This window comes from Mobula hypostoma, chromosome 8, assembly GCF_963921235.1.
Source record: "Mobula hypostoma chromosome 8, sMobHyp1.1, whole genome shotgun sequence".
Lineage (NCBI taxonomy): Eukaryota > Metazoa > Chordata > Chondrichthyes > Myliobatiformes > Myliobatidae > Mobula > Mobula hypostoma.
In genome coordinates, this window is record NC_086104.1 from 56,449,660 (window position 1) to 56,474,258 (window position 24,599).

Sequence of the window (24,599 nt, forward strand, 5' to 3'; positions counted from 1 at the left end):
TGGTTGGTAAGTTGATGGAGAAGATACTGAGAGGCAGGATGTTTTTAGATTATGAGGACACGCAGTCCTCTTTTATTGTCATTTAGCAATGCATGCATTAATAAATGATACAATGTTTTTCCAGAATGATATCACAGAAACACATGATAAACCGACTTAAAAACTATAGTTACAACGGTGCAGAGCAATACCGTAATTTGATAAGAACAGACCATGGCACAGTAAAAGTCTCAAAGTCTCTCGAAAGTCCCATCATCTCACGCACACGGTAAACCTTCAGCGCTGCCAACTTGCCGATGCAGCATCCTGAAAGCATCAGACCACAGTCTGACTCTGAGTCTGTCCGAAGACTCTGAGCCTCTGACCAGCTCTCCGACACCGAGCACCGACCACCATCTCTGCCGAGCGCTTCGACCCCGGCCCCGGCAACGGGCAGTAGGCAAAGCTGAGGATTTGGGGCCTTGGTCTCTGGAGATTCTCCATCGTACAGTAGCAGCGGCAGTGAAGCAGGCATTTCAGAAGTTACTCCAGGTGTTCCCCCATGCTTCTCATGGCTGTCTCCATCAAATCCAGATTGTGCACGACCCCCTTGTTACACATATCGATATTCATTCGGAACGGCTGCGCGCGCTGCGTCGCGCCGCCATCTTCTCCTCCCTCCTAATTTATGAACATTTGGAGAAGTGTAATATGATTAGGAATAGTCAGCATGGCTTTGTCAAGCACCTTACGAGCCTGATTGAAATTTTTGAGGATGTGACTAAACACATTGATGAAGGTAGAGCAGTAGATGTAGTATATATGGATTTAAGCAAGGCATTTGATAAGGTACCCAATGCAAGGCTTATTGAGAAAGTAAGGAGGCATGGGATCCAAGGGGACATTGCTTTGTGGATCCAGTACTGGCTTGCCCACAGAAGACAAAGAGTGATTGTAGACGGGTCATATTCTGCATGGAGGTCTGTGACCAGTGGTGAGCCTCAGGGATCTGTACTGGGACCCCTACTCTTCATGATTTTTATAAATGACCTGAATGAGGAAGTGGAGAGATGGGTTAGTAAATTTGTTGATGACGCAATGGTTGGAGGTGTTGTGGATAGTGTGGAGAGCTGTCAGAGGTTACAGCGGGACATTGATAGGATGCAAAACTGGATTGAGAAGTGGCAGATGGAGTTCAACCCAGATAAGTCGAAGCAAGCAGCTGAGAAGGAGTGAAGAAATCGGGTAGAAAAAGTCATTTTTTTTTAAAACACTGCTCGGGGAGAAGGGCCTGCACTGCGCAGGCGCGTGACGTAGCGCGCCAAGGTTTAAAAAGAGAAATTTTCAACGGTTCTTGTTTCAGTTGAAGCAAGCAGCTGAGAAGGAGTGAAGAAATCGGGTAGAAAAGGTCGTTTTTTTTTAAACACTGCTCGGGGAGAAGGATCTGCAATGCGCAGGCGCGTGATGTAGCGCGCCAAGGTTTAAAAAGCAGACCAGCATATACAGCGGCCATCGTTGTAGCGGCCATCGTCGGAGTGGACTGAGTCAGAGTGGGACGGCTTTGGCTTAACAGGCTTCGGCGAGAACAGGTAGAGGTCAGGGAAGGTTCTGGTAAGTTTTTTGTTCAGATTGTTTAGTGCAGTGAGAATGCCAGGCAGGATGTTGGAATGCTCCTCTTGCAGGATGTGGGAAGTCAGGGAGCCCTCCGGTGTCCCTGACAATGACACCTGCAAGAAGTGCATCCAGCTGCAGCTCCTGACAAACTGCATTAGGGAACTGGAGCAGGAGCTGGATGACCTGCGGATCATTTGGGAGAATGAGGAGATTATAGATCGTAGCTACAGGGAGGTAGTTACGCCAAAGGAGCAGAGGACAGGAAATTGGGTTACTGTCAGGCGAGGGAAGAGGAAAGGGCAGGCAGAGCAGGGTTCCCCTGTGGCCATTCCCCTCAACAACAAGTATACCGCATTGGATACTGTTGGGGGGGATGACTTACCTGGGACTAGCTGCAGTAGCCGGATCTCTGGCACTGAGTCTGGGTCTGCAGTGCAGAAGGGAGGGGGGGAAAGAGGAGAGCAGTAGTGATAGGGGACTCGATAGTTAGAGGTGCAGATAGAAGGTTCTGTGGTCGTGACAGAGAATCCAGGATGGTTTGTTGCCTCCCAGGTGCCAGGGTCAAGGATGTCTGATCGATAGCATGACATTCTGAAGTGGGAGGGTGACCAGCCAGATGTTGTGGTGCACATCGGTACCAATGACATAGCAAGGAAGAGTGAAGAGGTCCTGGACAGTGAGTATAGAGAGCTTGGTAGGAAGTTGAAAAGCAGGACCTCCAGGGTGGTAATCTCAGGATTGCTACCTGTGCTAGGTGCCAGTGAGGGTAGGAATAGGATGCTCTGGAGGAGGAACAAGTGGCTGAGGAACTGGTGTAGGGGGCAGGGTTTCAGATTTCAGGATCATTGGGACCTCTTCTGGGGCAGGTGGGACCTGTACAAGAGAGACGGGTTACACTTGAACCACAGGGGGACCAATATCCTTTCAGGGAGGTTTGTTAGTGCTATTGGGGAGGCTTTAAATTAGATTTGCAGGGGGATGGGAACCAGAGTGCCAGAGCTGACAGTGTGGCTGGGGTGAAAATAAATGATGTTGAAAGTTTAAGCAAATCCACTGATAGAAAGGTTGTGAGTGATGGTAAAAATCTTCTGAGGTGTATATATTTCAATGCTAGGAGTATTGCGGGGAAGGCGGATGAGTTGAGGGCGTGGATTGACAAGTGGAATTATGATGTTGTAGCAATTAGTGAAACTTGGCTACAGGACGGGCAGGACTGGCAGCTTAATATTCCAGGGTTCCAATGTTTCAGATGTGATTGAGGCAGAGGAATGAAAGGTGGGGGAGTAGCATTGCTTGTTAGGGAAAATATTACAGCAGTGCTCAGGCAGGACAGATTAGAGGGCTTGTCTACTGAGTCCTTATAGGTGGAGCTGAGAAACAGGAAAGGTATGGCCACATTAGTGGGATTGTATTACAGACCACCCAATAGTCAACGAGACTTGGAAGAGCAAATCTGCAGAGAGATAGCAGGCAACTGCAGGAAACATAAAGTTGTGGTGGTAGGGGATTTTAATTTTCCATCCATTGATTGGGACTCCCATACTGTTAGGGGTCTAGATGGTTTAGAGTTTGTAAAATGTGTTCAGGAAAGTTTTCTAAATCAATATATAGAGGGAGCAACTAGAGGGGATGCAATATTGGATCTCCTGTTAGGTAATGAATTAGGGCAAGTGACAGAAGTCTGTGTAGGGGAGCACTTTGGTTCCAGTGATCATAACACCATTAGTTTCAATTTGATTATGGACAAGGATAGATCTGGTCCTAGGGTTGAGGTTCTGAACTGGAAGAAGGCCAAATTTGAAGAAATGAGAAAGGATCTAAAAAGCGTGGATTGGGACAGGTTGTTCTCTGGCAAAGATGTGATCGGTAGGTGGGAAGCCTTCAAAGGGGAAATTTTGAGAGTGCAGAGTTTGTATGTTCCTGTCAGGATTAAAGGCAAATTGAATAGGAATAAGGAACCTTGGTTCTCAAGGGATATTGCAACTCTGATAAAGAAGAAGAGGGAGTTGTATGAAATGTATAGGAAACAGGGGGTAAATCCGGTGCTTGAAGAGTATAAGAAGTGCAAGAAAATACTTAAGAAAGAAATCAGGAGGGTTAAAAGAAGACATGAGGTTGCCTTGGCAGTCAAAGTGAAGGATAATCCAAAGAGCTTTTACAAGTATATTAAGAGCAAAAGGATTGTAAGGGATAAAATTGGTCCTCTTGAAGATCAGAGTGGTCGGCTTTGTGCGGAACCAAAGGAAATGGGGGAGATCTTAAATAGGTTTTTTGCGTCTGTATTTACTAAGGAAACTGGCATGAAGTCTATGGAATTGAGGGAATCAAGTAGTGAGACCATGGAAACTGTACAGATTGAAAAGGAGGAGGTGCTTGCTGTCTTGAGGAAAATTAAAGTGGATAAATCCTCGGGACCTGACAGAGTGTTCCCTTGGACCTTGAAGGAGACTAGTGTTGAAATTGCGGGGGCCCTGGCAGAAATATTTAAAATGTCGCTGTGTACGGGTGAAGTGCCGGAGGGTTGGAGAGTGGCTCATGTTGTTCCGTTGTTTAAAAAAGGATCGAAAAGTAATCCGGGAAATTATAGGCCGGTGAGTTTAATGTCAGTAGTAGGTAAGTTATTGGAGGGAGTACTAAGAGACAGAATCTACAAGCATTTGGATAGACAGGGGCTTATTAGGGAGAGTCAACATGGCTTTGTGCGTGGTAGGTCATGTTTGACCAATCTGTTGGAGTTTTTCGAGGAGGTTACCAGGAAAGTTGGTGAAGGGAAGGCAGTGGATATTATCTACATGGACTTCAGTAAGGCCTTTGACAAGGTCCCGCATGGGAGGTTGGTTAGGAAAATTCAGTCGCTAGGTATACATGGAGAGGTGGTAAATTGGATTACACATTGGCTTGATGGAAGAAGCCAGAGAGTGGTGGTAGAGAATTTCTTCTCAGAGTGGAGGCCCGTGACTAGTGGTGTGCCACAGGGATCAGTGCTGGGTCCATTGTTATTTGTCATCTATATCAATGATCTGGATGATAATGTGGTAAATTGGATCAGCAAGTTTGCTGATGATACAAAGATTGGAGGTGTAGTAGACAGTGAGGAAGGTTTTCAGCCTGCAGAGGGACTTGGACCATCTGGAAAAATGGGCTGAAAATTGGCAGATGGCGTTTAATACTGACAAGTGTGAGGTATTGCACGTTGGAAGGACAAACCAAGGTAGAACATACAGGGTTAATGGTAAGGCACTGAGGAGTGCAGTAGAACAGAGGGATCTGGGAATACAGATACAAAATTCCCTAAAAGTGTCGTCACAGGTAGATAGGGTCGTAAAGAGAGCTTTTGGTACATTGGCCTTTATTAATCAAAGTATTGAGTATAAGAGCTGGAATGTAATGATGAGTTTGTATAAGGCATTGGTGAGGCCGAATCTGGAGTATTATGTTCAGCTTTGGTCACCAAATTACAGGAAGGATATAAATAAGGTTGAAAGAGTGCAGAGAAGGTTCACAAGGATGTTGCCAGGACTTGAGAAACTCAGTTACGGAGAAAGGTTGAATAGGTTAGGACTTTATTCCCTGGAGCGTAGAAGAATGAGGGGAGATTTGATAGAGGTATATAAAATTATGATGGGTATAGATAGAGTGAATGCAAGCAGGCTTTTTCCACTGAGGCAAGGGGAGAAAAAAACCAGAGGACATGGGTTAAGGGTGAGGGGGGGAAAGTTTAAAGGGAACATTGGGGGGGGGCTTCTTCACACAGAGAGTGGTGGGAGTATGGAATGAGCTGCCAGACGAGGTGGTAAATGCGGGTTCTTTTTTAACATTTAAGAATAAATTGGACAGATACATGGATGGGAGGTGTATGGAGGGATATGGTCCGTGTGCAGGTCAGTGGGACTAGGCAGAAAATGGTTCGGCACAGCCAAGAAGGGCCAAAGGGCCTGTTTCTGTGCTGTAGTTTCTATGGTTCTATGGTTCTAAGTATGAGGGTGGTTCATTTTGGTAGATCAAATATGATGGCAGAATATAGTATTAATGGTAAGACTCTTGGTAGTGTGGAGGATCAGAGGAATCTTGGGATCCGAGTCCATAGGACACTCAAAGCTGCTGTGCAGGTTGACTCTGTGGTTAAGAAGGCATACAGTGCATTGGCCTTCGTCAATCATGGGATTGAGTTTAGGAGCTGAGGTAATATTTCAGCTATATTGGACCCTGGTCAGACCCCACTTGGAGTACTGTGCTCAGTTCTAGTTGCCTTACTACAGGAAGGATGTGGAAACAATAGAAAGGGTGCAGAGGAGATTTACAAGGATGTTGCCTGGATTGGGGAGCATGTCTTATGAGAATAGGTTGAGTGAACTTGGCCTTTTTTCCTTGGACGATGAGAGGTGACCTGACAGAGGTGTACAAGATGATGTGAGGCATTGATCGTGTGGATAGTCAGAGGCTTTTTTCCAGGGCTGAAATGACTAGCACGAGAGGGCACAGTTTTAAGGTGCTTGGAAGTAGGTACAGAGGAGATGTCAAGAGTAAGTTTTTTAGGCAGAGTGGTGAGTGTGTGGAATGGGCTGCCAGTGATGGTGGTGGAGGCAGATACGATAGGGTCTTTTAAGGGACTCCTGGATAGGTACATGGAGTTTAGAAAAATAGAGGGCTATGGGTAACCCTAGGTAATTTCTGTTTCAATATTTTTATTAATTTCCACATGGAAGAATACAGAGTACATGAAGATACATATTACGAATCCAAAAAAAGATAGAATAGTACTGAATACATTATATTTAAGTCACACTTACAATCGCAGTACCCCATATTCATAATCAAACACGTAAATTAAATTAAATTGTAATATTGAAAAGTGATAGTTTTACTATAGAGAAAATCTAAACTCCGTACCACGATCGAAGCTGTTTGGCAAAGAAAGAAAGACGGAAAAAATCCTTATCACATAGTGATTTATGTTATTAGCCAATGACTGTACTTTAACACCAATCAAAGATTTTGAAACTAGTTCAGAAATGGTCCCCACAATGTTTGGAAGTCTTGGTTTGAATCAGAAATTAAACAACGGATTTAAATTTAAGCATGACATAACATCGCATAACTATTGAGTGTGAGTAGGCAGAGCAACATCCTTCCATTTAAGCAACGCCGCCCTCCTAGCTATAAGAGAAATAAAAGCCAATATATGCAAATCGGATGTCTGCAAAGTTATGCCTTTTTCTCCAACAATACCAAACAAGGCAGTCAAAGGGTTAGGCTTAAAATTTACTTTAAAAAGTACAGAAAAAGTTTGGAATACTTCCAGTATTTTTCAAGACTTGGGCATGTCCAAAACATGAATTAGTGAAGTCTCTCCATTGTTACATCTATCACAATAGGGAGATATATCCAAATAAAAACAAGATAGCTTGTCTTTGGACATATGGGCCCTATGGACCACTTTAAATTGTAGGAGGGAGTGGCAAGCACATAATGATGAAGTGTTAACCAATTTAAAAATTTCATTTCAAGTCTCCTCAGAAATTGAAATCTGTTAATCTTGTTCCCAGGCATTTTTAATTTTGTCTAAAGGAGCCTCTCTCATTCCCAACAATATGCCATGAATATTGGATATTGAACCATCATGAAAAGGTTTCAAATTAGAAATTACATCTAATATGTCCTTGTCAGGACTCACAGGAAATGTATGTAATTGAGATCGCAGAAAGTCTCTAATTTGTAGATATTGAAAAAAGTGAGTTTTTGGTAAGCTATATTTAGCTGACAGTTGCTCAAACGAAAAGAGACTTCCTCCACAAACAGATCCTGGAAGCATTTAATACCTAATCTATCCCATTCTTTAAAAACTACATCGGTCATGGAACAATTAGAAAAGATGGGACTACAAAGAGAAAATCTCAATAAACCAAAGTATTTTCTAAATTGCAACCAGATCCTCAAAGTATGTTTAACTACCAAATTGTCAGATAGTTTGGTTAAAGATAAAGGAAGTGAGGATCCATGAAAAGAAATGATAGAAATTTTATTTAGCAGAGTTAGCTTCTAAAGTCCTCACGGTTAATGTAATACAACCAAAACGTAAGATTTCATATATTGACTGCCCAGTAATAAAACCTGAAGTTTGGTAAAGTTAAACCTCCATTCTTTTTAACTTTTTGAAGATGGACTTTATTTAATCGAGAATGTTTGTTTTTCCATATATAAGAAGATAAGATAGAATTGAGAGAATCAGAAAAGGACTTGGGAGTAAAAATGGGTAAGGCCTGAAAAAGGTATTCATTTTAATAGAATTAGTTAGGCCAATCAGCGATAAAGAGAGGGGTAACCAGTGTGATAGTACCCTTTTCACGTAATTAAATAGGGAAAAAAAAATTTCTTTAAATAGGTGTTTATAATTCTGAGTAATTGTTACATCCAAATAGGTAAATTGATATCTTACAATTTTAAAAGGAAAGTTAGTTTTAATTGATACCAAATTATTCAAAGGGAAAAGTTCACTCTTATGTAAATTCAATTTATATCCTGAAAACTGGCTGAAACAGGAGAATAAAGAAAGCATAGGAGGTAACAAAGTCTCAACATTAGAAATAAAAAGCAATAGATCATCAGCATAGAGCGAGACTTTGTGGGTAGTACCTCTCCTTAAAATACCAGTGATATCCCTAGATTCTTGAAAAGCAATAGCTAAGGGTTCTAAAGCCAGATCAAAGAGCAAAGGGCTCAAAGGACAGCCTTGTCTGGTTCCACGTTGGGGTTTAAATGGTTTAGAATTCTGAAAATTAGTAAGAACCCGAGCAGAGGGAGATAAATAAAGTAATTTAATCCAATGAATGAAATCCGGCCCGAAGTTACAATTTTCTAAGGTTTTAAATAAATAATTCCATTCTACCGGATCAAAAGCCTTCTCAGCGTCTGGAGATATCACGCATTCCGATATCTCCTTAGAAGGAGAATACATAACACTTAGTAAATGACAAACATTAAAATGAAAATACTGAATTTTTATTAAATCCAGTCTGATCATCAGATATAATAGATGGTAAAATATTTTCATGCCTACGAGCCAAAACTTTGGATAGGATTTTAGTATCAACATTAAGTAAAGAAATTGTTCTATATGAAGAGCATTCAGTTGGGTTCTTATTTTTTTAAGAATAAGCGAAATGGAAGCTTCATATAAAGATTGTGGCAGCCTACCCAACTTAAAGGAATCCGAAAAGACAGAACATAAATGAAGTATAAGCAATCAGGAAGAAGCCTTGTAAAATTCTCCAGAAAATCCATCAGGACCCAGAGGCTTCCCAGAGTGCAATGAACGTACAGCATCGGCAATTTCCTCATAAGAAATACGTTGATCCAACTGCTTTTGATTATCAGCAGAAAGTACAGGGATGTTTAATTGGTCTAAAAAAAATTATACATTACAGTATTATCTTTAAGAGAGTCAGAACTATAAAGATTAGAATAAAATTCTCTAAAGGTACATGGAGCTTAGAAGAATAGAGGGCTATGGGTAACCCCAGGTAATTTTTAAGGTAAGGACATGTTCGGCACAGCTTTGTGAGCCAAAGGGCTTGTATTGTGCTGTAGGTTTTCTATGTTTCTGAAATTGTTACATAGAAGTAAACAGTGGAAAGGAGTAGCTTGGAAACTTCAATATGGGAACATTTGTAAACATTCATACAGTCAGAGGAACCTGTACTCTAACTTTTTATTGAGCATTGTGAAACAAAGTTAAAAATACAGTACAGAATCTTGTGACTGAAGTCGGATCTTTCTTTTGGAGCACTTTTGGATCCCTTCATGAGATCTCAGTTTAAAGGCTGTGATATGGTGAATTGAAGCTTTGCAGAAATAATCTTTAGCAGTAGTATGGCTTGGACTCTGCTAATATAATTCATTGCGAGATATTTTTGATTTAAATGTAAAATCAAAATGCCTGAGCCAATGGTAATTCCGTTCTGGAATATTTTGAGCATATTATGCTTTACAATGTTAAAAAATATTCTGGCAGAGTGAAACATTTTTCCAATTTTTGTGCAAATATCAAATCAACAAATCCTAGTTCACAAACTGTCTAAAAATTCTTTAACTTCTCCTTGCATTATCTGATTGAGGATATCCATTTTGTAACAACCATGAATTTATGTTGTTCCTTTAATTCTAAGAATAATTGATTTTAAAGGTCTCAGATTATCCACAAAATTTAGGAAAATCTTCAGTGCCTTAAAAATGCTTTCATATCATAACAATTCCTGCTTTCTTTCAGCACATCGCTGATCATTGTAGTTACTTTTACTTATTTGAAAGCTATAACTGCAATTCAGAAAGTTGCTAAATAGTAGGTGCCAGTACTAAATGCAAGCTTCTCATGCAGAAACAAAACCTTGTATAATTCATTTTCAGTTTTCCTGATTTAATCGCATAAGCACCATGTGGCATTGTAATAGTTACGTTCTTATGCTTATTCTGTTTAACCTTATAGTGCATCCTTGAATTCCTATGCCTCGCTGTTTTTGGTGATAAGAGAGCATTTACACAGCACCTAGCTATGTGAGATCAGAACCAGAGTTCATTTTAAAGGAGTTAGAATGACATTTGCGTTAATAGTACCTCTTGTTCACAAAATTCTACTCATTGCACAATTGAGACTGTTTAAGAAGTAGAGTGCAGAAAACCAACTCTGTGTGGATTTAAGAGCAGGTACTTTTAAAAGTCAGAAAAAGCTGCAATATATATTTTCTTTATCAAAACCTATGAAGGAAAATAGGGAATTATAAAACAAGCCACTTATTTGATTGATCATCTAATCTCCTTGGTCCTGACACTAAAATTACAATGGTTGTGTCACCGTATGAAGCAGAAGTTCTCTTGCTCTGTTGCCAAAATAGTTATAGTAGTCAATACGTATTTTGTTTTCTTGATTTGCTTTGTTTCATGTGGGTAAGTTTTGTTCCTCTGGCAGTGTTCCCTTTCTTCAGTTGTTAAAAACATTTGACCGTCACCCTGTACAGGTGTCCCCCGCTTTTCAAACATTCGCTTTACGAAACCTCACTGTTACGAAAGACCTACATTAGTTACCTGTTTTCGCTAACAGAAGGTGTTTTCACTGTTATGAAAAAAAGGCAGCGCGCCCCCCGAGCAGCCGTTCGGAACTGCATTCTAGCTGGCATTGCTTAAACACATGCCTGTGAGCATCCATTTGCAAGATGAGTTCTAAGTTATCGGAAAAGCCTAAAAGAGCTCGTAAGGGTGTTACACTTAGCGTGAAACTAGACATAATTAAGCGTTTTGATTGTGGTGAACGAAGTAAGGACAAAGTGAGTTTGGCTTGTGGAAGCTGACGAACATGATGTTGAAGAGGTTTTGGCATCCCATGACCAAGAACTGATAGATGAAGAGCTGATGCAATTGGAAGAGGAAAGGATAACAATCGAAACCGAATGCAGTAGCAAACGGACCGAAAGTGGAGTCGTCCAGGAACTGAACGTGAAGCAACTGCGTGAGATTTTCGCTGCAATTATTGCAGAAAAGTACGGCTTTAAATTTGAAAGGGTACATCGGTTTAGGGTATATTTGCAAGATGGTTTGAGTCCTTACAAAGAACTATATGATCTAAAAATGCGCGAGGCTAAGCAGTCAAGCAAGCCTTCCACATGAGCCACAGCAGACGACGAACCTCAACCTTCGACATCGAGGCAGGCAGACATAGAAGAAGATGACCTGCCTGCCCTGATGGAAACAGACGAGATGACACCCCAGTGTCCCACCACCCCAACCTCCGGACCGCGGTCAGATACCGATCCGCGAAGAATACAGCGGTAGCCGGGATGCACACAACACATCTTTAAGAAAAAAAGCCGAAATAAACAAGCTAATTAATTAGGCGCTGCCTAGCACGTAAATGTCGGCCCAGATCAGAGGTGATTGCCGATTGTGTCACCTCTGATCTGGGCTGACATTTACGTGCTGGGTGGCACCTAATTAATTAGCTTGTTTATTTCGGCTTTTTTCTTAAAGATGTGCTGGGTGCGTCCCGGCTACTGCTGTACCACTGCATGCTTCGCGGATCAGTATCGGTCGGTGGCCTGGAGGGTGGGGGCCACTGCACCACCCCAGCCTCTGACGACTCAGTCTAACACACCATCATCAGTGTGCTTGGCAAGCTGTCTTCCCGATTCCCGTAGGTGATACTACACTGTACATTATTTCTACTTTATATTGGCTGTGTATTTTTACGTGTTTTTTGGTATGATTTGGCAGCTTCATAGCGTAAAGGTTACTGGAGATAGTGTTTCTGCCGAGAGTGCTTGCGCCGTGTTTCTGTCGAGAGCACTTGCGTGAGATTTTTGCTACAGAGAACAGTGCAGGCAATGATTGTAGAGAAGTATTTCTACTTTATATAGGCTGTGTATTTATCATATCACTCATGCTTTTACTGTATGTTACTGTTATTTTAGGTTTTATGTGTTGTTTGGCATGATTTGGTAGGTTATTTTTGGGTCCGGGAACGCTCACAAATTTTTCCCCATATAAATTAATGGTAATTGCATCTTCGCTTTACGACATTCCGGCTTACGAACCGTTTCATAGGAACGCTCCACCTTCGGATGGCGAGGGAAACCTGTACACTGCTCCAGTGATGCAAAGTTTAATCCTGACCTCCAGGCCCCTGCTTGTGGAGTAGGCACTTTACTCGAGGTGCTCTGGTTACTTCCCATGTCTCAGCGATATGCTGGTTAGTAGGTTAATTGGGAAATATAAATTGTTCCTAGTCTAAGTGGATTCTGTAAGAGTCAGGGGTGGGGGCGGGGGTGGGGAGTAAAGGTTACAGGGGAATGTGACAGAATGAGATCAGCAGGCATAGAGTTTGCTCATTCTCCCTATGATGTGTGTGGGTTTCCTCTGAGTGCTCCAGTTTCTTCCCACACCCAAAAGATGTGGGTTGGGAGGTTAAGTGGCCAATTTAAATTTCCCGTAGCGTAAGTGAGTGGCAGAATCTGGGGAGAATGTGGGATGAGCAAAATTGAATTAGTGCAGGATGAGCATAAGTGTGTAGTTGATGATTAGAAGCAAAGAACATGTTTCTCTGTTGTATGGCTCAATGGGCCAAATGGCCACTGTTCGTCTTTTGAAAATATAAAAATAGCATAAGATTATTAGATCTGTCTGAATTGAGAACAGATCAAACTTGACTCGAATATATTTGCTGCAACTGAGTGAATTGAGATTTACCTGATGTTTTATACCACATTGATGAGTAAGTGTGAAGTACTAAGTCAAAAAGCCCATGTGGTTTATTGACCTGTGTTTCACAGGTAAATAGAGCAGTAAAATCAAGTCAGAAAGTTCTTTACATTTGTAAATTATAGCCCTTGAGTTTTACTTTACAATTAAATCAATACTTTTTAAACTAGCTTCCAAGTGGGAAAAAAAGTTGACAATTTAAATTTATTTATTTTTATTTATTTAGAGGTGCAGCATGGAATAGGCACTTCTGACCCAGTGAACTGCGTTGCCCAACAACCCACCGATTGAACACTAGCCTAATCACAGGACGAATTACAATGACCAATTAACCTACTAACCAGTACATCCTTGGACCGTGGGAGGAAATAGAATGCACCAGAAAATGTACAAACTCCTTTTAGACAGTGCCAGAATTGAACTCTGAACTCTGACGCCCCGAGCTGTAATAGTGTTGTGGTAAATGATGTGAGAGTGTAAGCGGAACAAGTGCTACACATGCCCTTACACTTCCTCCCTTACCACCATTCAGGGCCCCAAACAGTCCTTCCAGGTGAGGCATCACTTCACCTGTGAGTCGACTGGGGTGATATACTGCGTCCGGTGCTCCCGATGTGGCCTTTTATATATTGGTGAGACCCGACGCAGACTGGGAGACCGCTTTGCTGAACACCTACGCTCTGTCCGCCAGAGAAAGCAGGATCTCCCAGTGGCCACACATTTTAATTCCACATCCCATTCCCATTCTGACATGTCTATCCACGGCCTCCTCTACTGTAAAGATGAAGCCACACTCAGGTTGGAGGAACAACACCTTATATTCCATATGGGTAGCCTCCAACCTGATGGCATGAACATTGACTTCTCTAACTTCCGCTAGGCCCCACCTCCCCCTCGTACCCCATCTGTTACTCTTTTTTATGCACACATTCTTTCTCTCACTCTCCTTTTTCTCCCTCTGTCCCTCTGAATATACCTCTTGCCCATCCTCTGGGTCACCCCCCCCCCCCGTCTTTCTTCCCGGACCTCCTGTCCCATGATCCTCTCGTATCCCCTTCTGCCTATCACCTGTCCAGCTCTCGGCTCCATCCCTCCCCCTCCTGTCTTCTCCTATCATTTTGGATCTCCCCCTCCCCCTCCAGCTTTCAAATCCCTTACTCACTCTTCCTTCAGTTAGTCCTGACGAAGGGTCTCGGCCTGAAACGTCGACTGCACCTCTTCCTACAGATGCTGCCTGGCCTGCTGCGTTCACCAGCAACTTTGATGTGTGTTGCTTGAATTTCCAGCATCTGCAGAATTCCTGTTGTTTGAGTTTTCTTCACTCAGATTGATTTCTAATGAGTAATTTAAGAACACAAACTGCCTTTAGGTGAGATCTCATTAATGGAAATAAGAATTACAGTAACATAATTTTGATGTTAGTTGAGAGCAAATCCTTTTTGTAGATTAGTGGAACCTCAGACTGATATTTTGCCTGGAAGTTTCTACACTGTACACATCTATTAGCCTGGATTATGTATGCAAGGTTTTAATTGGTGATTACTGCCATATAATTCTGTTTTAAAAGTGCAAATGTTACTGAACCAAGCTTGAAATTAAAGCTGATTTTCATACTTCTGTAAGCTTGATATCTGAAGGATGCCAGATGGCTTAATTAGTCTCTCGAGTTGGTCCTCAATATGTTTTAAATTCAAGCCGAATAGTTAGTCTTGTACTTTTTAACATCCTGCTAAATTTGCTGAAATAAATGCCTGATCTTTGATTATGTTTGGTGCATGGTATGCATCGTACCTCGTGAAATCCTAAATTTAATTACTTTGCATTATCGTGTTGCTTGCAATGAGGTTGAACCTTCATTGGAATATATTTATAGGGAAATTATTAACTTCTCCTTTTCTGAATTTTCAGTCTTTTTAATACTTAAACAGGGAGAAAAATACTAGCACAATTATACCAAAGCTACTTTGGCAATAAAGATTGATAGTCAGTTCTTGAGGATTTCATACAGAATACGTTTGCATTAAAGGACTGTTTTACACAGCCAGGTTTCTGTCATTAAAAGCTCACTGAGCGTGTATGTCGTAATATTTGTTATTTTAATATCTAACATTTGCATTACATCTTCAATGATGAAAAGTTATCCCAGTTGACCACACTGTAATCAATCACAGAGTGGAGTTGAGACAAAGCAAGCATCAGGAATAGAGATAAGCAAGGCTATGCCAATGCACCAACGTTCTTTCTAAAATATTCATTTCAGGTGAGAGGAGAAGATGTTACTTCCCTGTCCCCTAAAAATGTCTCTGAAAAGAGCAGGAAAAGGTTCAACTGCTACCTCCACTCCAGACCCAATGGCACACCATATTTAGTCAAAAAAATTGAAAAATGTAGAAGCTGCTTCATGTGGGAAGTATATTGGGGTTCTGGGTGGTGAGGAGGAAGGAAGTAAAAAGGGAGAATATTGCATTTCTTGAAATTGCATAGGAACATACGGAGGGACGGGCTGTTGGATATCGGTGGAGAGGGAGGAGTAAACCATTGTGTTTTGGAGGAAACACTGTCACAATACTGAAGAGAACAAAAAGGGCAGGTGTGTCTCTTATGGCGTAATTTTGGAGGATTAGCCGTTGAATGTGAAGGCAAGGGGAACTCTAACATTCTCCAAGGAAGTAAGACAGTTATGAAGATAAAAGTTTGGAAGTGGAAAGGACTTGTGTGTCAGCTTTGAAGGCCATAAGTAGATAAATTTAGTACATAAATTTAATATATCCAAGTCAGTGAAGCATATTTGGTGGTGTCCTGTTAGTCAGTCCATGTGCTTAAATGTTCAAGTTTTCTTTTCTGAAATATTGAAATTATAGATGTTAAGCTCTGCAGACCACAGCTCTCTATCATAAATGTTCGATCTTGATAAATATAATATTTATTGAAAACATTTTGTTGCAATTACTGAAAATTCCAACATATGGAGGTTATTGAAAATTTAATACAAGAGCAAGTTTGAAGTGGCAGCCAAAAACTTATTTTGCCAAAACTTATTTAAGCAGCTAAGCAGATAGTAATTGAAAATAATTGTTATCAGTTTGAGTAATCATTGGTGAATCATAAGTAATTAGTTTGTATCTTTTGGGTGGTTTGCAAGTTCAAGTATAGTTTTGAATTTTAAATCATAAAATGATTTGCAAAAAAATAAAAAGTATCTTTTTTAATTTACCTGATCCTAGATCAAATATTTAGAACTAATTAGTAGTAATATGGTAAAATATAACACTATCATGTTTTATCATTGTTAAAGTTATAAGCATAGTACAATTTATGCACAATTCACTGTTTTATTTCTATTGTCTACTGACTGCAATTTATATTGTCTTCTGACGGTCCATTTGTGACAATGTAAAACAAGGTTTCATTCTCAACAGATGAAAATTCCCTTTTTTTAAAAAAAACTCTGATAATGAGAAAATTAAATCTGTTAAAATTGTGGACAAAAATTTATGTGTCAAGTACATTATATGTCATGACAGTATTAGTTACAGTGCTACCAATCTGCAAAATAGATCAAATTATCTTACTGTCACAGGAGAATCTCCTGAATTAAAGGCTAATTTTCAACTCAATAAACAGCTGAGAATTTCTGTTTTACGATAAAATTAGTAAATGACATTTGGAACCATGATTTGTAAATGTTAGTAAGTCCATTTTTCCTTCATAATCTAAGATTTTGTTGTGCACTCTGATGCAATAGATTTGCTTTTGATTGGAAGCCTAGAGATGGTTAGGGTTTTGTTTGAAATTGCCAATATATTAAGAAAAAAAACACTTGAAGATCTATAAATAACACAAATAAACACTTATTTGTAGTAGACATTGAGTAATATTTAGTTTTATCCATAGCAGTCTAAATTCTCTTAATCTAGGCGAACTTGAGTAACGTGTTGCGGAGGGGGGGAGGAATGTCATTGTTTTGGGTTAAAACCTTACATCAGGGCTAAAATGTAGCCAATCAAACAGACTCTCCTGATTTGCACATTCCATAAAACCATTGGAGGTTGCTGCCAGAATTCAAAGGATGGATAGTACTTTGGAGAACCAGTAGTCAGAATCAGGTTTAATATTACTGGCATGTATTGTGAAATTTGTTGTTTTGCAACAGCAGTACATTGCATACATATTAATAAAAATGTATAAGTTACAATTAGAAATATATATACATTATGATAAATAAGTAGTGCAATAAGGGGAAAAAGGGAGATAGTGTACCTGTACACGGATTCATTGTCTATTCAGAAATCTGATGGTGGAGGGAACAAGCTGTTCCTAAAGCATTCAGTTTATTTCCTTTGGCCTCCTGAACCGCCACCTTGATGGTAGCAGTGAGAACAGCACATGTCCTGAGTGATAGGGGTCCTTCATAATGTGAAGGTAGCACTGTTTTCCCTCTGCTTTTCATTATATCCTAAAAGGAACACATGACAAAGCAGCTGAATTTCAATGTGAAAATTCTCTAATCCAATCACAATCCACCCACTCAGCTTTAATAAGAAACTAATCTACTCTTGAAGTGGCTCATGACTGAAATCCGTAAATCCTGAATTTATCTCAAATTAAATTGCTATCAGGTAAATAGAGGTTTATTCCATAAACTTTCAGCCTTTGTTGCTCTGCCTGAATGAGGGAAGAGCTGATTCTGTTTCAAAATCAGATTAAGCAAACCCCTTCCCCCAATTCTCTCTCAATGATGGACTAAGTATCATCCTGCAATAATGTTTATTCTGACCAATAATTTTTTTCAACATTCCCCTGTCTCTTCTCCACTGCTTCAATGCCCATCTTACCCAGTCTTGAGTGTTATTATTAGGTTAATTTCAAGGAGAAGGTCAACTGACATGAAAAGGTATTTAACCAAAGCCTTCATGGATGTCAGTTGCTAGGTTTGTGGCAAGGAATAGCTGAGATTATCACTAAAAAGACTGCAGTTTTGTGTTTGTTTTGATGAGTTCAGATGGAAAGTTTCAACCTGAAATGTCAACTATCGATTTGATGCTGCCCGACCTGCTAATTTCTACCAGTCCCTTGTTTTTTTTTCCTTGAGGTTCTGGCTAATGGTGTCCCGGGTTGATAGTATTAAAAAGAGCTTTTGCCACACAGGTCTTTTTAAATCAGAGTATTGAGTGCCGGAGTTGGGATGCTATGTTGAAGTTGTGTACAATGTTGGTGAGGCCAAATTTGGAATATTGTGTGAATTTCTGGTCACCTACCTTACAGGAAAAGTATCAATAAGATTGAAAGAGTACAGGATGTTGCCAGGACTTGAGGACCTGATTTATAGGGAAAGCTTGAATAGGTTAGGACTTTATTCCCTGGAGTGAAGGAGATTTAGGGGAGATTTGATGAAGGTACACAAAATTTATGAGGGGCATGGATAGTGTAAGTGCAAGCAGGTTTTTATCTACTGAAGTTGGATGAGACTAGCATTAGAGGTAGTACTCTAGGTAAAGGGTGAAAGGTGAAGTATTTAAGGGGAACCTGAGGTTGAACTTTTTCACTCAGAGAATGATGCGAGTGTGGAACAAATAGCCAGCAGCCGTGGTGACTATGGGTTTGATTGCAGCATTTAACGTAGAAACATAGCATAGAAAACCTACAGCACAATACAGGCCCTTCAGCCCACAAGGCTGTGCTGAACATGTCCTTACCTTAGAAATTTCCTAGGGTTACCCATAGCCCTTTATTTTTCTGAGCTCCATGTACTTGTCCAGGAGTCTCTTAAAAGACCCTATGAAGCATCTGCCTCCACCAGCGTCTCCAGCAGCCCATTCCACGCACTCACCACTCTCTGCGTAAAAAAAAAAACACAACAACTTACCCCTGACATCTCCTCTGTCCCTACTTCCAACACCTTAAAACTGTGCCCTCTTGTGCTAGCCATTCCAGCCTGGGAAAAAGCCTCTAACTATCCACATGATCAATGCTTCTCATCATCTTATACACCTCTGTCAGGTCACCTCTCAGCCTTCGTCGCTCCAAGGCAAAAAGGCCGAGCTCACTCAACCTATTTTCATGAGGCATGCTCCTCAATCCAGGCAATATCCTTGTATATCTCCTCTGCACCCTTTCTATGGTTTCCACATCCTTCTTGTAGTGAGGTGACCAGAACTGAGCACAGTACTCCCAAGTGGGGTCTGATCAGGGTCCTATATAGCTGCAACATAACCTCTCTGCTCCTAAATTCAATTCCACGATTGATGAAGGCCAATACACTGCATGCCTTCTTAACCACAGAGTTAACCTGCGCCAAAGTTGCTGGTGAACGCAGCAGGCCAGGCAGCATCTATAGGCCTTCTTCCTTCAGTTAGTCCTGACGAAGGGTCTCGGCCTGAAACGTCGACTGCACCTCTTCCTATAGATGCTGCCTGGCCTGCTGCGTTCACCAGCAACTTTGATGTATGTTGCTTGAATTTCCAGCATCTGCAGAATTCCTGTTGTTTGAGTTAACCTGCGCAGCAGCTTTGAGTGTCCTATGGATTCAGACCCCAAGATCTCTCTGATCCTCCACACTGCCAAGAGTCTTACCATTAATACTATATTCTGTCATCATATTTGACCTACCAGAATGAACCACCTCACACTTATCTGGGTTGAACTCCATTTGCCACTTCTCAGCCTAGGTTTGCATCCTATCAATGTCCCGCTGTAACCTCTGACAGCTCTCCACATTATCCACAACACCCCCAACCTTTGTGTCATCAGCAAATTTACTAACCCAAACCTCCACTTCTTCATCCAGGTCATTTATAAAAATCACGAAGAGTAGGGGTCCCAGAAACAGATTCCTGAGGCACTCCACTGGTGACCAACGTCCATGCAGAATATGACCCATTTACAATCACTCTTTGCCTTCTGTGGACAAGCCAGTTCTAGATCCACAAAGCAATGTCCCCTTGGATCCCATGCCTCTTTACTTTCTCAATAAGCCCTGCATGGGGTACCTTGTCAAATGCCTTGCTGAAATCCATATACACTACATCTACTGCTCCACCTTCATCAATGTGTTTAGTCACATCCTCAAAAAGTTCAATCAGGCTCATAAGGCACGACCTGCCTTTAACAAAGCCATGCTGACTATTCCTAATCATATTATGCCTCTCCAAATGTTCATAAATCCTGCCTCTCAGGATCTTCTCCATCAACTTATCAACTGTAGTGAATACTGAAGCAAAGTACTCATTAATTACCTCCGGTTCCGTACATTCTTTTCCACTGTCACACTTGATTGGTCCTATTCTTTCATGTCTTATCCTCCTTATCCTCTTGTTCTTAACATACTTGTAGAATGCCTTGGGGTTTTCCTTAATCCGGTCCGCCAAGGCCTTCTCATGGCCCCTTCTGGGTCTCCTAATCTCTTTCATAAGCTCCTTCCTGCTTGCCTTATAATCTTCTGGATCTCTATCATTACCTAGTTTTTTGAACCTTTGGTAAGCTCTTCTTTTCTCCTTGACTAGACTTGCAACAGCCTTTGTACACCACGGTTCCTGTACCCTACCATCCTTTCTCTGTCTCACTGGAATGTACCTATGCAGAACTCCACACAAATATCCCCTAAACATTTGCCACATTTCTTCTGTACATTTCCCTGAGAACATCTGTTCCCAATTTATGGTTCCAAGTTCCTGCCTGATAGCTTCATATTTCCCCTTACTCCAATTAAATGCTTTCCTAACTTGTCTGTTCCTACCCTTCTCCAGTGCTATGGTAAAGGAGACAGCATTGTGATCACTGTCTCCAAAATGCTCTCCCAATGAGCGATCTGAGACCTGACCAGGTTCATTTCCCAATACCAGATCAAGTACAGCCTTTCCTCTTGTAGGCTTGTCTACATACTGTCTCAAGAATATGTCCTAAACACACCTAACAAACTCCACCCCATCTAAACCCCTCACTCTACTGACATGCCAATCGATATTTGGGAAATTAAAATCTTCCACCATGACAACCCTGTTATTATTACACCTTTCCAGAATCTGTCTCCCTATCTGCTCCTCGATGTCTCTGTTACTAATAGGTGGTCTCTCAAAAACACAGACACTCCGTAGACAATCCCTCCATGTCTTCCTCCTTTTCTGCAGCTGTGACACTATCTCTGATCAATAGTGCCATGCCCCCACCTCTTTTGCCTCCATCCCTGTCCTTTCTGAAACATCTAAAATATTTAAGATAGATTTGGAATATGGAGGGCTATGATCCAGGTGCAGGTTGATAGAATAAGGCAGAATTATGTTTCAGCAGGGACTGGATGGGCCAAAGAGCCTGCTTCTGTGTTGTGGTTCTCAACTCACTCTATCTGAAGTCTCTTGTGGCAACAGGTTGAGTTTTATTCTCTAACTATATCTGCAGCCAGTAACCACATTCAAATAATGAAACGACTACTTTGTTGTTGGATCCTTCATGCCTTAGCAACGGATGTTACTTCAAACATGAAACATGTTTTTGTTATCAGATCACACCATTGCTCATTGGTATGCTGCATCAAGTAGGATTTTCTGTTCCTTGTCCAGTCCCTGAGTACAAGTCATCTCTCACTGCACTTGTGAAATTCAGTCAACTTGGTGACAATGTTGCTTTTTTTCTTAAAATGTAATTACTTGTGGCAAAAAAGGTCTAGCAGCATAAATAATTAAAAGAGGCATCCAGTTTGATCACTTAAGATTTATCCCAGTGAAGGTTAGTGGCACTTTCCATAGTTTAGCATGTAGGTCTTCCGTTTGAAATGAACCATTACTATATTTAGTCAGTCTTGTTTCTGGTATTTGGTCTGTTACTCTGCATTAATTGATTTGGATTATGCATACTCTTCTGACATTGAACTACAATATAAAATTCTGAAAATTATTATATTTCAGTTTGCAGAAATTTTCATGGTTTACCTTTGTGGTAGATTACTGTCTTCTGTGTAATGACAAAATGTTGCATTCTTATTTTTTAGAAACGGTCAAAGTGGCACAAATCACTGTTTTCGCTTGGAACATACAGACAGCAATTCCTGCAAAACAGTGTCTTAACTTGCTATCAAAGGTAAGTGAAAATGTTAAATCAAAAACAAATTCCATTTCAGACCAGCCATGTGGGTGTTCCATGCATTCACAAAATATTTCTGATTAAATATACCTGAAGAACAATATAATTTAAATATTGCTCGGTTAGTGATACGTTGCCATGCGATAATATTGGAAGCTTATTTCTTTCTATTCCCGTGATTGTACATGGTATAGTATGATTCCCATCAAACTAGTTAAACTGAAATCAAATAACTAAACAAGGCTGTTGTAGGCTTCATAAGTTGTTTATTCACAGGAGCCTCTCACCACCATGATTTTTTTTTTCATTCCAGTAGTATGATGATATTACCATCATGTTAAATCAAAGTCCTGATGACTCTTACAAGAAGTCAGGTGCATCACACAGCAGTATTTAATTATTGCCCCTACAACAAGGGTTTTCTTATCCCTGACAGTTCCTCACCCAACTTACGTCAATTTCCTGAATTAACCATCAGGAAGGTGCCTTTTATTGTTCAGATTTCTATTCAATATGGTTCAATGAGACATGTCTTTAATGATAGAATTTATGTTTACAAGATTTTTACAAGCAATAAAATCTAAAGATGAAAAGCTATTCTTTATTGTTGTATTAGCTCCTGAATTATATTCAGTAGTGATTCCTCTTTCTCCATTTTAAGCCCTTATCACTGTTTATAGTATAAGGACGAAGAAAACTGCATTGAGATGCTAAAGATGATAACTTGCCATGCACTTTTAATCTTAACGGAGTAACCTGCTCCAACTTGGGTGAGGAAGTCGTCGGAGCTATGTATCTATTTACTGATTGTATTGTATTTTTTGGTGCGTTTATTATAATCTGTCTGGGTTGGGGCATGCTAAAAGCAAATGAGTATAGTTACGTATTCACCCTTTGTCTTTGTTAGTTTAGTTTCATCTAGTGGAGAGGGAGTGAGCCGCAGGGAATTATGTATTTTGTTGACCACTAATTGGAACACTAACTTTGGTATTTCACTATTAGAATGCTAACTTTGCTTAGTTACTTGAATCAATTGCTAATTGGAATGCTTAGTTACACTAATTACACTATTATACCACTTAATATTGCTAATATCACTATTAGACTGTTACATTGCTAATTTAGTTTTATTAGCTTTTTTTATAGCCATGAGATCATTCATCTTTGCTGGTTTTGTAATAAAGGATGGAATGTACCTTTTTTGAGTTGGAAATTCATTATTTGGAAGTGCATCATACAGTGTCACTTAGTCTCTGAGCAGTTTTTGTTTGTTTTCAAGTAACCACTATAGTAACTAGGCCTTTTTTAGGTCTGTGTGTAAAATTTTATTGTGATGTCACAAGTCTACTATTTTTGTACAAAAAATTGCTACTATCAATAGAATTGAAGTCTGAGAGAGGATGTGTGTATTAGCATTTTTGTTTAGAAACTTCACGAGATAGGAAGAGGCCATTCAGCCTCATGTATGTTGGTCAGAAAGGAGCTGCCCAAACTAATTTCACCTTCCAGAATAAGATCCATAGCCTTGCAGGTTATTGTCTTCAACTACATATCCAAATAGTTATTGAAGTAGTCAGAGTTTCTGCCTCTGCCACATGGCCAAACAATGTGTTTCATACTCGTACCATCTCCGAACAAAAAGATTTTTCCTCATTTCCTCTCTGATACTTCTACCATCTACTTCAAATCTCCGCTAACATGAATATATAAATAGGAATGAATTATTTAAGCCCCCCCACAAAAAAATGTTCACCACTCTTAATTCTTAGAATAACCATGTGAAAGCTGATGTATATTTCCAGTCTCTTGTGGATCTGGGCAGGTAGTGGGTAGTTTCCTCAACCATTTCAGAGGATATTTAGAAAAGAATCACACCAATGAGAAGCAGCTAAAAAGATGGATTTTCTCTATTAAAAGATAAGCTACCACCAGGAGTATATGATCCCTGAAACTGATGTCAGTTGAGAGGTTGGTCATGACTAGACTGAACTGCCTCAGCAAGGACCTGACCCACTGCATTTTGCTTATCGCCACAATAGGTCAACGACGGACGGAATCTCAATAGCTTCACACGACTTTAAACAACACAAACACCTATGTCAGGATGCTGTTCATCGACTATAGCTCAGCACTTAATACCATCATTCCCACAATCCTGACTGAGAAGTTGCAGAACCTGGGCCTCTTTACCTCCCTCTGCAATTTGATCCTCGACTTCCTAATCAGAAAACCACAATCTGTGCAGATTGGTGATAACCCATCCTCTTCGCTGACAATCAACACTGGTGCACCCCAATGGTGTGTGCTTAGCCCACTGCTCTACTCTCTATATGACCGTGTAGCTAGACATAGCTCAAATACCATCTATAAATTTGCGAGCAATACGACGATTGTTGGTAGAATCTCAGGTAGTGACGAGAGGGTGTACAGAAGTGAGATATGCCAACTATGGAGCAGTGCCACAGCAACAACCTTGCACTCAACGTCAGTAAGAAGAAAGAGCTGATTGTGGGGTTCAGGAAGGGCAAAACGAAGGATTTCTCATAGAGGTATCAGAAGTGGAGAGAGTGAGCAGTTTCAGATTCTTGGGTGTTAAGATCTCTGAGGATCTAACCTGGTCTCAACATATCGATGTAGTTATAAAGAAGGCAAGACAGTGGCTATACTTCATTAGGAGTTTGAAAAGA

General features: G+C 40.5%; 1 protein-coding gene across 2 annotated transcripts in view; it reads left to right on the forward strand.

Annotated features, from left to right (window-relative positions):
* sptbn1 (spectrin, beta, non-erythrocytic 1) overlaps positions 1 to 24,599 on the forward strand; it is a 308,382-nt gene that overhangs the window by 50,976 nt on the left and 232,807 nt on the right. For both annotated transcript variants that reach the window (XM_063055879.1, XM_063055881.1), the window contains exon 2: positions 21,821 to 21,909. The gene's annotated coding sequence lies outside the window, so the exon portion shown is untranslated. The remainder of the gene's footprint in view (positions 1 to 21,820; positions 21,910 to 24,599) is intronic.